At 32.1% G+C, this 17,296-nt stretch overlaps 1 protein-coding gene across 31 annotated transcripts in view; it reads left to right on the top strand.

Annotated features, from left to right (window-relative positions):
- BAZ2B (bromodomain adjacent to zinc finger domain 2B) overlaps nucleotides 1-17,296 on the top strand; it is a 242,266-nt gene that overhangs the window by 35,331 nt on the left and 189,639 nt on the right. For all 31 annotated transcript variants that reach the window (XR_013993561.1, XR_013993562.1, XM_081052281.1 and 28 more), the window contains exon 2: nucleotides 15,473-15,515. The gene's annotated coding sequence lies outside the window, so the exon portion shown is untranslated. The remainder of the gene's footprint in view (nucleotides 1-15,472; nucleotides 15,516-17,296) is intronic.

Below are 17,296 nucleotides of genomic sequence, written 5' to 3'. Positions count from 1 at the left end.
TGGTATTAGGGGATGGTTGGTGGTGATGGCTGCACAACAATGTGAATGTATTTAATACCATTGAACTGTACACCTACAAATGGATAAGATGGTAAATTTTACATTGTGTTTATTTTAACAGAAGAAAAAAAAGCAGGAAAAAGAACATATGGTAGATCTAGGTTTTGTATTTCTTGCGAACCTGAATAAAGACTAGTTGCCTTGAATGTAGTCCGATGCATATAATACATCCTTAAAAAATGCTTACCAGTTGGTTATTTGTTAATATTAGCATCACTATTTTCATTAGTAAATAATGTAGTACAGGAATAAATTTTATTCTATAAATGACTTGCTTTTCCTCTAATGGTATACTGTTACTTTTGTTTACTTCTCACCTACCACCTGAACCTTGCAATTTGGAGTTTTAGTCCTCAGCATTTTTAAAATGTTTTGATGTTTCCTCCTGTTTCAGGACAAAAATTAGAAAAATGAAAGGTATTTGTTTAACAAATTGCTGTACTTAAAAAAAAGTTATTCTACTTTTAATGTTCCTGTCTCATCAAATTGTATGTGAAACATAATAACCACAAATAGTTGATAGCTTACCTTTCCACTTGACTTACAGATACGTAGAATGTAGAATTTTCTTTCTATTATGATTGTTCTTCTATTGTGGTATTAACACTTAATAGAATTGGCTACATACGTAGTCCATAAATATAAGAAGTCTAAACTAGATTATCATATTATAATTTGCCTTCTGTTTCCACTACTCTACTGAAATAGTTTCTTAGTGCATCGTGAGTTATATTTCCTTTTCTAAATCCAGTGACCTTATCTCAGTCCTCATCATCTCACAACCTACATTAGCAATGAATCTTGGCTTTTTGAGTCATAATTAGTCTATGATGTGTGACATTCCCATGTATACACACACATATATAAAAGAGGTAAAGCATTTTTTATTGTATTTTAAAGAGCTGTCTGTACCTTCAAGGGAATTTTACATAAAGCCTAAGGTAGTAGGGGAGTAAGAAAAAGTAGAGCTCCTGAGGATACAGAACCCCTCAAATTTTCCTGAATCCTTTGTGAAAAGAGAGTGCGTCTGTCCTAAAACGGTTGCTTTGGCTCTAATTCACTGTGAAATTTTGAGACTATGTTTGTGCTGAGGGCGAGATCCATTTAATTCATTCAACAAATAATTATGTATTGAATACCTATTATGGAGTAGGCACTGGGAAAAGAGATGCACGAAGCACATTTCCTGCCCTTAAAGAGTAAGGAATGAATAGCAAACATCCATTTGAAAGATCAGGTGATTATTGTAAACCTTAGACTCCAAAGATCAGAGAGATAAAGTATAGGTTCTAGTTCTGTTTAAGTGTAAGCCTATTTCAAAAAGTAACTTTTTGTTTTTTAATAAATTCTAACTATTTTCAATGAAGCCTGAAGTTATACGATAATTTTGAAGTTTAGAATTTGGAACTTAAGAGGGTTTTCATAGATTTCGTTTTTAAATGATGTCAGTTAATAAAATCAAAGCATTTCCCATTAAAATATTGGTATTCAGAATCCGTTGCATTTTAATTACTATCTCTTTGAAAAGAGATATATCTTCTAGAATACAGGTAACTGTAAAAGTTGCTAATAGAAATAAACATTTCTTTTGTGTAAATTTATGTTATGGTTTCAGAGATTACACAATTGTCTAAATGTTAATTTTCTAGGGCAGAGGTATTCAAGTAGAATGTTTTATTTATATACATTATTAAATTTATGGGAGCATCTATTTAAAATGGCACTGTTTTGAATCTTTCTGTAAAGTGCTTCCATGCTATCCAATTACTGTATTTTCACTGGTAATCCCGTCATTCATTTCTAATACACTGAATTTAGTGCATTCTTCATAATCAAGATTCCAAATATTTTTCACTTTTCTTTTGATCCCAAATGAGTTTGATATTATTAGACTTAAAATTTTTATCAGTCTGACTGGTTATTAAGTGAACTGATTGCAATTTTTCTCAATTATCTGAATAAAACCTACTTGTCACATATGAACATCTTTCACATGTGTACTCGTCATCTAAGTTTCTTTTGTGAATTGTCTGTTCATATTCTTGGCCTATTTTTCAAAATTAGGTTGATTGTCTATTTCTTATTCTACATGTATGCTAGACAGCTATATGTATTGGAGATGTCTGCTCTCAGTGCCTTGTCTTTTCACTTTGATTAAAGTGTCTTTGTTGTATAGAAGTTTAAAAAATTGTTAATTTAGTTTTATTTTTTTTTTTTTTTAACTTTTATTTATTTACGTGTGGTTTTCCAGAACCCATCTGCTCCAAGTCAAGTAGTTGTTTGAATCTAAGTTGTGGAGGGCGCAGCTCACACTGGCCCATACAGGGATCAAACCGGCAACCTTGTTACTAAGAGCACCACACTCTAACCAATTGAGCTAACTACTGCCCCCAACTTAGTTTTTTACTTTGTGATTATATTTAAAAAATAAAATTCTTTCCCTATTGTTTCATTATTTCAGGGAATAACCCAAAACTTACTGGCTTAAAGCAACAACAATTATTGTATTATATCCCATGTTTTCTGTGTGTTAGGAATTCAGACAGAGTTTAGCAGAGTTGCCTTTTTCTCTGCTACACATGCCACAGATGAAGTGACTGGAAGTTGGCTTGAAAGCTGTGGTCTGTGGTCTGAAGTCATCTGGAGATGATATCTTTGTTGGTTTTGAGGTTGATACTGGTTGTGAATTGAGACTTCAGCTTGGTAGCCAGCCTGAAATCCTACACACTTATTTCACTGAGTAGGAGCTACAGGACTGTATTAACTAGAAGTGGTAAAAACAAACACTTAGGTTTTTTCTTGACTCTGTTGGGAATGCTTATTTAATTATTATTTGTGACTATTGATATATTGTCATGTTAAAGACCTTTTCTGCTATTTTTCTAAGTGGGATAAAAGTTTTTAATCACAACTTAGTTTTGAATTTTTATTTTTTTTATTTTTACATCCCTCACACCGTGAACCCCCTCCCCCCATCCACCACCACCCCAACCTCACACCGAGCTAGTTTTGAATTTTATTGAATATTTTTTACATTTTTGAGAAGATACTATAATTCATTAATATTGTCACTAACATTAATAGCTATTCAGAAATAGACCCGTCCTTACATTCTCTGAATAAAACCTACTTAATCAGGATTTGTTAATAGTATTTTAATATTTTGCTGGATTTGATTTACCAGTTTATTTAGAATTTTGCAACTTAAATTGGTTTTGCTTTTAAAATTTAACTGGTTTCATAGAATCAGTCTTTTTCTTTTTGACTATCTTCTTTTTTATAATAAATAAATAAATAAATAAATAAATAAATAAATAAAATATTTAATTCAAATGAGAGCAGAAAACAGAACAAAAAACCATAGTACTAATAGAAAACAGCTAGCAAGATGGTAAATATAAATCCATTCATATCAATAATTACATTAAATGTAAATTATCTGAATACTCCATTTAAGAGGAAGAGCTTGTCAGGTTAGATAAAAATATAAGACCCAAGTATAGGCTGTTGAAGAGAAACTCTTTTTAAATATAAAGACATAGGTAGGTTAAAAGTAAAAGAACATGAAAGATATACTCTACAAATACTAATCAAAAGAAACTGGGTTGATTATATTAATTTCCAGAAAGTAAATATCAAAGGTAGGAATTTTATCAGGGATGACAGAAATTATTGATATAAAAATCTTAAAGTCACATGCATCTAAAAAGTAATAAAATAAAATGAACAAGTTTATCTCAATAAATTTGAAATCTTATATAAAATGGATAATATTTTGGAAAAACTTAAAGTAGCAAAATTGTTTCAGGATTTAAAAAAACGAGTAAATGAATAATTAGTAAAGAAACAGTATCAACATTAAAATAACCTTCCCTCAATATGAGAAAAAATAAACAAACTAAGGAACATATGATCATATTTTAAATAAAATTTCTCACTTTGAAGATATTACTTCATTATGTTTTGGTTTCTATTGTTGCTGAGGAATAGTCTATCATTATTCCTTATGAAGTGATCTTTTTTCTTTGACATCTTTTATGATTTCCTTTTTATCCTAATGTTGCACAATTTTATATTGACATGTCTAGATGTTTTTATTATCCTTCTTGGAACACAAAATTTACTTTCAATTTGAGAAACAAATTCCTTCCTCAATTCTAACAAACCTTTGTTAACTCTTCAAATATTCCTGTATCATCATTTCCTCCATTTCATTCTTATGACCCTTCTATTAGTTATATGTTAGACCCTCTCAATATTTACTACGTCTCTCAATTGTTTTTTAAAAACAGGTTCATTGCAATATAATTCACATACTATAAAATGAACCCTTTTAAATAAACATATAGTTTAGTGTTTTTTAATTTATGCAGTGGTATAATCATCACCACTAATTTTAGAACATTTTCATCACCCCATGGAAAAAAACTCATATAAGCCAGAAGTCACTTTCTATTTCCCACTACCCCAGGCCCTAGAAACCAGTAATTTACTTTCTTTCTCTATAGATTTCCTTATTTTGGACATTTATATTTATATTTTTATTTGTATGTAAACTTTATATGTAATAAATGAAACTTTTGAATATGTGGTCTTTATGGTGGGCTTCTTTCATGTAGCATAGTATTTTCTAGGTCATTTTTGTTGTAGCATGTATCAGGATTTCTTTCTATTATGTTACCAAATAATCTTTCATTGTAGGGATGCAGCACAGTTTGTTTATCCATTTATCAGTGATGGATATTTGAATAATTATGAATATTGAACCATTATGAATAATGCTGCCATGAACATTTGTCTACAAAATCTACATATGTAGATTTCTATGTGGACATATATTTTCAGTTCTCTTGGGTATATACCTAGGAATGGAATTGCTGGGTGACATGGTAACTTTATGTTTAACTTATTGAGAAACTGCCAAATATTTTTCAAAGTGGCTGCAACATTTTGCAGTTCCACCAAGAATGTGTGTAGGTTCCAGTTTCTCCACATCTTTACCAATATTTGTTATTTTCTGTCTTTTTCATTTTAGTCATTCTAGTGGGTATGAAGTAGTATTTTCTGTGGTCTTGATTTGCAGTTCCCTAATGGCTAATGATGTTATGCATCTTTTCATGTGCTTATTCACCATTTGTATATATTCTTTGAATAAATGTCCATTCAAATCCTTTGTCTACTTAAAAATTATTTGTTTTCAGTTGTAGAGTTTTAAGTTTTTACTATAAGTTTTGGATACAATTCCCTTATTAGATATATGATTTGCAAATATTTTCTCCCATTTGGGTTTTTGTCTTTTCACTTTCTTGATAGTGTCCTTTGAAGCACAAAAATTTTACATTTAGATAAACTTCACTTTATCTATTTTTTCTTTGACTACTTGTGCTTTGACTTTCATTTCTTTTGCTTCTGATGTCATATGAGGTATGACAATTAAGTTCGCAAACTTGCTGCAATGCTGTTGCTAACCTTTTTTGGTACCAGAGGGATTATTCATTATGAATTTGTACCAACTGGACAAACAGTTAACCAAGTTTACTATTTGGAAGTTCTGAAAAGGCTGCGTGAAAAAGTTAGCCGACTTGAACTTTTCACCAGCAATTTATGGCTCTTGCATCACAACAATGCACCAGCTCACACGGCACTGTCTGTGAGGGAGGTTTTAGCCAGTAAACAAATCACTGTATTGGAACACCCTCCCTACTCACCTGATCTGGCCACCAATGACTTCTTTCTTCATGTGAAGATAAAGGAAATATTGAAAGGAAGACATTTTGATGACATTCAGGACATCAAGGGTAATACGATGACCGCCCTGATGGCCATTCCAGAAAAAGAGTTCCAAAATTGCTTTGAAGTGTGGACTAGGCACTGGCATCGGTGCATAGCTTCCCAAGGGGAGTACTTCAAAGGTGACTGTAGTGATATTCATCAATGAGGTGTGTAGCACTTTTTCCAGGATGCATTTGCAAACTTAATTGTCTGACCTCATATAAATTAATTTACACTAATATATAATTAATCAATTGTTTTGATATCTTTCAAATTCTTTATGACTATCCAATTCTTAACATTTTTAAGGAAGCAAGGGAACATGGTGAAGAGTAAACTAAGCAGAGTAAAGAGAACTCTGGAAATGATAAAGATTTGTATAAACGATTGATATGTGAATTGCTTTCTGTTTTGAGTAGAGTGATGAGTTATAGAATAGATGGGTTCTAGAAATCCAAAAGTGAAAATGGCTTACTACAGAGGAAGGTAAAGTGAAAGTACAGCGGAGACAGTTTTTAAATTGCTGGTCTTATTGTATATTCTTGGTCCTATTTAAGCCCTACTGTGCATAATGAAGCAAAAGCTGTTTATGGCATTACTTTTACACTGTACAACTGCATATGTGTCGCTTAGAACATTGCTGTCACATCATAAAATATGTCAACCTTGTTAAGCCTAATGTTTTTACCATGGCAGCTTCTGTTACAAAATGATATGTTTCTAAAGGTTTTTTTAAATTTAATTATATGTGGAGTTTTCCCCTATGATTTTTAGTATAGTTTCCATATAATCTTTACATTAGTTACATGTCTTTATTTATTATCTTTGCATTTCTAGCAGCAAGGTCAGATTTATGCATTTATTAGATGCTTAGTAATCATTGATGTACTTCTGTAGTTTTCCCCATCTTCATTTTTTCCCTTCTCTAGCTCTTCTCATCAGCATATAAATATGCTTTATAATTCCCACATTTTAGTACAAGAATCTTTTAAGACCCCACATCCTCCTCCAACTATTAGTACAATTTGTCTACAATCCTTTATAGCAAAACTCCTTCAAAGGGTTGTTCATATAAGTGGGTTTTACATCCTCATTGCACTTTCTTTGGTTTGCTCACCCTGTTCATGCTTTTGTTTTCAACACTCCTCTAATGACATTCTTGTCATGGGCAGCAGTGAGATGTATCCTGCTCAATCCAATGGTCATTTCTCAGCCCTAAGGGTAAGTCTTGTTTCCAGTAGCATTTGTCACAGTTGATCATGCCATCTTTCCTGAAACTCTTCACTTGGGTACTTAACTTTGCCAAAACCAAACTGATTTCTTTATGCTATCACTACCGTTACCGCCAAACCTACTCATACCCCAGTGTTCTCCATCTCAGTCTCTATCAACATTATTCACCCAGTTGATCTGTCCAAAATCTTGGAGTCAGCCTTGACTATATTACTTTTTTCTCTCATTTAGTTTATCAGCAACCAAATATCCAACCACTTCTTACCACCAATATGGGTACCATGATAGTACCTCATTTCCACCTGAATTACTATAGTTGTTTTTTAAACTGGTCTCTGTGTTTTGAGTTTTCTCTTTATTCCCTATTACCAAGATTATTATGTATACTGTGACTAGAGTGTCCTTTTTAATCAGATCACATCTCTCCATTAGGGAAAACATCCCATATAGCTTTCAACACACTTAGAATAATATCCAAACTATTACTGTTGCTTTCCAGGCCCTCCATGGTCTGTGCCTTGCTCTTCTACCACTGTCTTCTAACTTAGTATGCGACAGCCCTGTGCCTTCTTGTTATTTTTTGGAAAACACCAAGCCTTTCCATCTTCGGGCCTTGACACTTGCTATTCTCTGAACCTGAAGTGTACCTTCTTACTTCATTGTGGTCTGAGGGCATTTACATTGTTGTGCACCCATGACCACTATCTTTCTCCAGAACATTTTTCATCTTCCAGACTTGAAGCTCTGTATCCATTAAACAATAACTCTCCATTTTCCCCTCCCCCATTGCCTGGCGATAACTATTCTACTTTCTGTCTTATGAATTCTACCACTAATCTCATATCACAATATAAGAATCATATTGTGTGTGTGTGTCCTCTTGTGATTGACTGTCTTAGTCTGTTTTGGCTGCTATAACAAAAATAACCACAGATTGGGTAACTTATAAACAACGGAGGTTTATTTCTCACAGTTCTGGAGGCTGGGAATTCCAAGATCAAGGTGCTCACAGATTTAGTGTGTGGTGAGGACCAGTTTCCTGGTTCATAGATGGCCATCTTTTTGCTATAATGTCACATGGTAGAAGGTGCAAGGAGGTTCTCTGGGGTCTCCCTTATAAAGGCACTAATCCCATTCAAAAAGGTTCTATCTAATCACCCCCAAATCTTCTCCCTCCAAATATCATCACATTGGGGATTAGATTTCAACATATGAATTACGGGTCGGTGACACACAGGTATTCAGTCTATAGTACAGATATATTTCACTTAGTATAGTGTCTTTTAAGATTCATCCATGTTGTTTCTTTTAAATGTTTTTAAGTGGCATTTTTTTCATCAAGTAAATATTAATTGTATCTATTCCTTGCACCTCTCTTTCATCTGTGTACCTCAAAAATTTATAAGCATAATTAACTAAACTTTATAACACCCCTGTGAAGTAGATAATTATGGTGATGGCAAACTGAAGTACTAAGAGATTGCCCAAGGTACATAGTGAATATATGCCGAAATTCTGAATGAGGACAAAGGGTTATGTATTCCCATGGTGAAAGATTTCTTGTTTATGATGAAATCATTCTAAGGAAAACAAAATAGCAGTAATATTTAATATCCCTAAATATTCATAGCAAAGTTCTTTTAATAGAAAAGAGTAAAATATATATTACTTGAAACCTAGTATTTGTTATTAGTGATGGTAGCTATAGTTATTGGATCTAACAATATTTTTTTCACTGTATGTTGTTAGATTGGTTAATTGTCTTACCAGTGTTTGTAGCCATAACCTGAATTGTATCTTTGAAGCTTTGGATTGGAGTAGTTTAATTTTAGTCTTTTAGCTTTGATACATGAAACCTTTATAAAATTATGAGCTTATGTTTGTCTTGATTGCTGACTTGTTCAAGTGAGGTGGATTTTTAAAAAGACAACCTTATAAGTGGCAAATTATTGAGCTGGCATTTGTTGACAGGACTAAGATGGACTCTAATTTTGATAAAAACTAAAATTTTCCCATAATTCGTATTCAGATGTGTTATAACTTAGTTAATAGTAATTCCTAAAAGTTTTACCTCTCTGTTAATAGTAATTCCTAAAAGCTTTATCTCTCTGTGTTGCTACAATTTGAGTTGAATTCCCTAAAGAACTCATCATTGCAGAAATAAAAGTACTGTTCAAACAACATACAGTTTTTCTCAAATGAAGCTCTTCATTATATTACTTCACCCTAGTGATTAGTTCATTTTTGGATATTGTGTATATATTAACCCCAAGAGTATTTCAACACCTGTTGGCAGTGCCACCACCTTCTTCCTCTAATGGATGCCCATTTATGGCTCTCACTCAGAAAACTATGAACTTTGTGAGTAAAGATTTTGGTAAGTATTGATTAGTGTTGAAAGAATAGGGTGGTGAAGTTTGGAAAAACACACATCTTATAGATACTTAAGTTAAAAAAGAAAAAATGTCCCCAAGTCTAATAGCCAGTTGTGCTTTTTTTTTGCATGGTTTTTGTTATCAACAAAATGATGAAGTTTTCATCTGAGCTCTAGCTAAACTTCATATAATAAGGCTTATGTTAGTTGTCTAAAAATATTGTTAGTGTATCTGTGGGAATTAATGTCTTCTAGAGAAGTTTTAATCACAGAAGAATAAGGACAAGTATTGCAAATGTAGAATATGATACATTTTGAGGGAATGAGAGCTTTTTGCAGTAAAGATGGTGAACTTATTCATAATTTTAGTAGTTTATGGAAATGTAAATTTGTTTAATAAGAAGTGTGAAGTCGTTGAAAATACAAAATGCCAGCTGTTTATATTTAGTTTTACCTGGAGTGGTACTATTGACAATGAGTTAGTTTGGCCGAAGAGAGTAGTAGTGTGGAGAGGGTGACAGAAAGTTAGGATCCTGGTCAATCATCTTTTTAAGGTTTTAAATGACTGTACATGTGTTTTTTTGTTTATGCTTTTGGTTTTGTTTAGTGCTAAAGGCAGCACTCTTAAGGAAAACCTCACCTTGATTTAGGTTGTGATATGATAAAATTGGGGGTTTTAAAAGGAGAAACTCTCATTTGATTTATTTCTAGACTTCCACTGGGAGGCTGTAGAGTCATCACTTCCTAACTTACTGAGTGTCTCTGGCGCAGATAGTGGACTCCTGCTTCTTAATTCTAACAGCAGGTATTAAATTAATCAACAGCAGATAGTATTGAATTAGAGGTCTACTTAACCTACCAGAAAGCCTGGTGAGGGCTCCAAAGCCAAATAGTGCCCATATAGAGAACCTTGGCATTGATGATCTTGCTTTGCTGATCAAAAAATTACAGACAGTCAAAATAAAAATTGTTGGCTTTGAATTGGTGAATCTGTAAAACTCTGTGTCTTCCAGTTCTGCAAGTATATGAGCACTTTATTTCAGAGAGTCAGTCAGTTGTCAATTTTAAGAAGTAAAAGATTCTAGCCTTTTATTAATTTCAGAGTATTTTAGCATGGATCAGTGTAGCAGAAATCATTGGAATTACTGCCTTTATAGCCTCTGTGAACATTAAGGGAAGAAGTACATCTGATATCCGTTCCTTTGCACAGCCCTAGACAGAGTATTCCATTAGTGGGAGGTCACATGTTCCCCAGGTTCCCTCGTGTATAGCTTCCTATTATTTACAAGTATACGCCTTCCCTCCCTAAGCAGTATTGCTTGTCAAAGCCTGTGCTCCCTGCCCCTACTGGATAATTTCCCCAAGTAGTAGTAGTAGTAGTAGTAATAATAATAATAATAATAATAATAATAATAATAATAATAATGATAAAACAGTCAGGATTTGAAATAGCTAGATGATGGTAGAAGCATATTTAGATTTTTATAAAGTTTTTATGAAGCCTTAAAAATATATGCCAGGGATGGGTGAGGAAGGTGAAGGGATTAGGAAGTACAAATTGGTAGTCACAAAATAGTCACGGGGATGTGACATACACTATGGGGAATATAGTCAATAATGTTGTAAAAACTATGTATGGTGTCAGACGGGTAACTATAATTACTATATATATACTTCTATATATATATATATATATATATATATATATATATATATAGTCACAGGATGTGAAGTACAGTACAGGGAATATAGTCAATGGTATTGTAATAGCTATGTACAGCGTCAGAGGGGTAGTAGACTTATTGGGGTTATCACTTTGTGAGGTGTGTAAATGTCTATGTTGTTTTGCATACCTGACACTAATAAAAAAGTAAAATTAGCTTAAATATTGAAAAAAATATATGCCAAATTATATGTAATTTTAGTAGTTTAAAAAGAGAATGATAAACAGACTTCCATGTAGATTGAAACAGCTTATAAGTAACATGTCATTTATGACATTTTTCACATGTAAGTTTTAGAAGTAATTTTTTTATTGTATAACCACACCTTGAAAAAAACATAGAACACAGAGAAAACATTAAACTGATATACAGAGGGTGCCAAAAAAAGTGTATACACATTTTAAGAAAGATAACAACTGTATTAAAATTGTAATACTCAGTATAGTGCCAAAAAAAGTGTATACACATTTTAAGAAAGATAACAACTGTATTAAAATTGTAATACTCAGTATACACCCATACCAAAACATGAATACAAGTCATGTGTATACATTTTTTTGGCACCCCTGGCATAACTGAATGATTAAATATTTTAGTGATAATTATTTTAAATGAATGTTAGAGTTAATCAGCATATTCAAATTGAATTGAAAACAAAAAGATAGAGATTGTATTCATTTTGTTCTTTTGAATCTTTTCAATAAGCTTGGTAGGGATAAATATCCTTTGAGTATATTGAAACTTATGTATTAATAGTATCAAGTGAAGCTTAAGCCTTGAGTATGCTAAAATTGATTACATAAGGAAATACGTTTTCTGATTTGTGGCAGAGGAGGAAGAAAAAATAATAAAGATAGTTACATGCTAATTATTGGAAAAATACTTATGTCATCACAGTTTAACAATGGTAGGTGTTTTCTGAGAATAAATATAGTTGATGTTTTCTCTGTGCATATTTGCTAAAATGCTGACTTGTAGAGAAATAGCCCTTAATCAATATATTAGTTGAAATATGTTTTCATAAAAGGTAATATTACTTTTAATATGTGTTATTGGAATATGTTTTCTACTTTCAAGATGATTTTAAAGAGTTACCTTTTCCTTGTAAAAGCCACTTAAGGCCTTTTATGAGAAGCCTTAAGATTTGTCTGCTTTTAACCTCTAGTTTCATTTTAATTTCATGTATTTTTTTTCTTCCTGCATTTCCAAGTGCCCAGTGTAAACCATCTGTAAATATTACTACCATGATGAAGGAATGCCTTTTCCAGTTTTTTATTTTATAGGTTGGTGCAAAAGTAATTGCGGTTTTTGCAGTTATTTTTAACCTTTCAAACTGCAATTACTTTTCTACCAACCTAATATAAGCTTTAGGCTTTAAGTAAAGCATGCATTTTTGTTTTTATTTAGGTTATTATTATTTTTAAGGAGGGCGCACCTCACAGTGGCCCATGGGGGGATTGAACTGGCAATCTTGGTGTTATCAGCACCACGCTCTAACCAACTGAGCTAACTGGCCATCCCAGTACGCATTTTTAAACTATAGATTTAGTCTTAATTATCTCATATTTTTTTCTCCAAAAATCAAAAATAAAATGGAACATTTACTTTTATCTGTTTGTATTCAGTTACAAATGTTGTTATATTCAGTTAAAATGTTTGAATGTAACTAACAAAATTTAATAACTTTTTGAATTGCAGAATTTTAGAGAAAGTATAGTTATTTCTCTCACAAAACTTTTTTTTTTAAGTTTATTGGGGTGACAATTGTTAGTAAAGTTACATAGATTTCAGGTGTACAATTCTGTATTACATCATCTATAAATCCCATTGCGTGTTCACCACCCAGAGTCAGTTCTCCTTCCATCACCATATATTTGATAACAAAACTTTTTGTACTGACTTTTTACCATCACAAGAATGTTTTCTTTTTACCATCACAAGAATGTTTTCTTTTGTGTTGATTAAAGTTGAGAGCATAATGCTAGGAAGTGGTTCCTTGAAGGCAGGTCTTTGGATATAGAGTGTAATATGCACCGTTCTTCTCATCTGATTTGATACAACAGAGACATGGTTAGTTTAGAGAGAATAAGTTTCCAGTCTTCTTTTTCTGACCCCTCCATGCATCATTTAAAGCTAACACTTTCTACTCCTTACAAATCTTTCCTCGTTTGCCTTCTATTTCTTGAACTTAAACAAAACAAAACAAAACAAAACAAAACAAAACAAAACAAAACAAGATAGAATGCCACTTCACTTGTTTCTCATGAGGCTTATTTATAGGTATCCCCCAAATTCTGCTGGATAAGTCTGGTTTTTCTCCATATTCATTCACTCGGTACATTCATCCACACTCTGGGCTTGAGTTGTACTTTCTTACAGGATTGATTTACAAATCGTGGACTATTCTAAATCACAATTTCTACCTGTTGTTGGGACACATCTCCATTCGAATAGCCTGTGGTGACACTGGGCTTACTTACACTCCAAAATAAAAGTCACCCCATCCTACCATTACGGATTTCTTTCATTGTGTCCCAGGTGAGGGAGAACTTTTGAGGTAACCTTTCCTTCTCTGCTATCTTTTATTCCTATACTTAATTTGGCACGAAGTCCTCTTGTTTCTATTTAAGATGTACCTTGGGTTTCCCATTCCCTCTGCATTTCCTCATCTTCACTATACAGACCCTCATTATCTCACACCTTGATTCATTGCATCCACTTTCACACCACCCTCTGCTTTTTTTTCTTTTTTTAAAGCTTCCCAAACTCCTTGCAGTTACTTTTAAAAATGTGTACCAAGTTGTACTGGTATATTTTCCTTAAATAGAGAGTAATTATAAGAATTTTTACTTACACTTCCCTCTGGGCGGAATGCTAGATGAAGTAGCTAATCACTAGGTAATTGTTCACTCATTCATTCAGCAGCTATTTATTGAGTAGTTACTGGTTTCCCTGTGCTCCAGTTACTTTCTCTCAGGGAGCTTGCAGCTAAAAAGTCTGTTGTGGTACAGGAAGCCTTCTCTGAGGAGGTGGCATTTGTTAGGAGACCTAAAAGTGAGAGAGCTACTTCTATAAAGACATGAGGAACAATTGCTCCAGGCTGAGAGAACCACTGAAGGGGAATATCAAAATGGTCACTGTGAGTGGAACATAGTAGAGAGACAAAAGTGGCGGGAGAATTAGAATACCAGGTAGGTAAGTACTGTGGAGTTTTTTCTAAGTGATGGGTAAGCCATTGGACAAATTTGGGTTAGAAAGTGATGTGAGGTGATATATTTGTCACTGAGTTAAGAATAGAATTAGGGAGACTATAATGGTAATATAAGAGAGCAATATCTTAAATTAGCAAGGTAACAAGCAGTAATAAATGTTTTGAGTAAAGAAAAATCAACAGGATGGATTGCCTGGACGGTGTGAGATAAAAAAGGAACCAAGAAAAACTCAGTTCTCTGTGCTTAGACATGTATTCTATCATCTATTTTCCCCCTTGTGTATAATAAGAAATATCTCTTTTTTGCTTATTTGAAGGAATGGTTATGAGGCTCTGATGAAATAATGGATGGAGCCCATTGTGAATCTTAAAACATCATAACATTGTGTTACTTTTTAACACTGAACAATTAAAAGCTTACCTTAAATCATGCCTTGTTAATTAAGAAATTTCTGAAACCTTGGATTTTATAGGGATAAGAACTCTAAATCATATGTAGTTTAGGAAATAGTTTAACTTATAACTTCCCTTGGGTTTATAGTGTATAGTTTCTTCCCAATGATATTTTCAATGTTTAATAGTTTTGTCACTATTCATGAGTTTTTGTGTGAGGCATTATCTCCTATTAATTGATAATAAGTAGATCACATGTTGGCCATAAGCTGAACTGTTAATTTAATCACAGAGGAAAGGTATCTATAAACAATACCTGTCTTTTGTTTATCTATAAACAATACCTGTCTTTTGTTTGTAGTATATTTAAGGCAATGTGGTTCTCATAAATATTTGAAAACAAAACTATCCCACATGTTCTATAGTTTATTTACTAATATGTTTTATTATGTTAACCCCGGGGTGTTGCTGATTATAAATAAAATATAGTCTACCATACTATAATAAATAATGACCCATAAATAAACTTTAACTATTTTATCTTTATTTGTATTATGCCAATTGTACTTTTCCTGACACCTTTAGATTAATTTAAAATGACCTATGCCATCAAGAAAGACAAAAATTCTAAGCAAACTTTTTATTTCTGAAATTACTTACTCAAGTATGATTTAGCTGAATTCTATTTCTGTTTTCCTATTGCAGATTTCTCAACAGTGATGTCACAAGACTGACCACATTGATCACAGTAAGACCAAAATGATAATTAAGCTTTTAAGGGTGTTATTTTCTCTGAGAATGAGAATTGAGTTAGAAAGTATTTATAATTTTAAATTATTATTTGTTCTTTCAACCGCCAGTTGAATGTTTACATTTTCAATGAATCATCTCACATTTCTAGTTATTTAAATACTTTGAAAATATTGCTTAAATGATTTAAAAACATTTGGATGATATAAAAATGATTTAAGATGAGAATTACTTTTAATTTATAACTGAAATTATATGCCTAATTATATATTAACATATTTCTGTGTGAATCTTAATATCTTAATCTGAACATCATTTTTTTTTTCTTTTTAGTTTTTGTTTTTACTGAAAAATGTCAAAACATTTAAGATGATTCCATACTAGGAAAAAAATTATAAAAATGAAATTACTTGAGACTGAAATCACTAATTAAGGAAAGACTGAAAAAACACTTGAAATGATTATTAGGCTTCTTCTGGCTTAAATTTTTTATTGATATTTAAATGATTTATAAAGAGTCTTCCAAATATGGAGAGTTGTTGAAAAGGGATAGTTCTCTGAAGTAACTGATACTTTTCCTCTTTAATTTTATTTAAAATATTAATTTCTACTGTGTATAAGGACATGTGTTAAAGAAAAACTTTATCTAAGGCTTTGATCCTTATTATTATATATTCTAACTACTTAAAAATCTCAATTACAGGAATGAGATTTTATAACATTTTTGAAAAATCCTTTTAAAAATGGAGAAATAAGTTCAGAGTAAATTATTTACTCAATGAGTCTGCTTCTTTACTCTTGTTTTAATTGTTTATTAAGTATAAAAGCAGTAATTATCAGAAATGTAAATTTACATATAATCTTTTATTTTTTATTTTTCAGTTACATTTGACATTCAATATTATTTTATATTAGTTTCAGGTGTACAGCATAGTAGTTAGACAGTTATATAATTAATGAAGTGATCCCCCTGACTAGTCTAGTCCCCACCTGGCACTATACATAGTTGTTACCATATCATTGACTATATTCCTCTGCTGTACTTTACATCCCTGTGATGTACAGATAATCTTTGTATTTATGTTTTAACATTTTTGAAAAACTGGTTTATTTATTAGGTTTAACACTTTGTAGAGGCCAGAGAGAACTTTTGTGTGTGTTTTTAAAGGCTTTATCATTATCAGTGAGTCTACAGATATTTATGGCATGTTTCGTTCATTTTCCTAAGGGAGCATTTTAACTCTCTCTGATTTGTAGCTCTTTGCTTGTTTGTTTTTTCTTAATCAGCACTTTATTGCCCAACTGAATAGTTTGTATTAAAATAATTATGTAGTAACCTTCTGTTTATTATTTAGTGCTTTTACAATCAAGGAAGTTTAAAATTAGCATTGGATGAAAAAGGTAGTTTTTTTTTTTTAAATTTAAAAATGCTGACTCTCACAGTGCATTTTAAAGATAATATTTAGAATTTAATTGCAACTGTTCTCAATTCAAAAATTTCAGAAAGATAGGTGGTGTTCAATATTATCAGATTTTAAATAAGTTAAAGTCTAAGAAATATTCATCTGAGAGGTTCATAAGTGACTGAAAATAGAAACTCTTACTTTGTAACAATGTCAGGGTTGTGAGGCTTTCTCCATCCTCCTGAGAGAAGAAGAGAGGGTAGATTTCAACACTGATTCAGGTTTAGGATGCTATTGAGAGAGTAGTTCAAGTATTGACTTTGGGCTGGAATAAAGTGAGGCCAGAGAAGGTGTGATATTTTCAGAGAAAATGGTG

The sequence above is a fragment of the Rhinolophus hipposideros genome (assembly GCF_964194185.1).
Source record: "Rhinolophus hipposideros genome assembly, chromosome: 6".
NCBI classification, from domain to species: domain Eukaryota; kingdom Metazoa; phylum Chordata; class Mammalia; order Chiroptera; family Rhinolophidae; genus Rhinolophus; species Rhinolophus hipposideros.
This window is presented reverse-complemented; position numbering and strand designations above follow the sequence as displayed.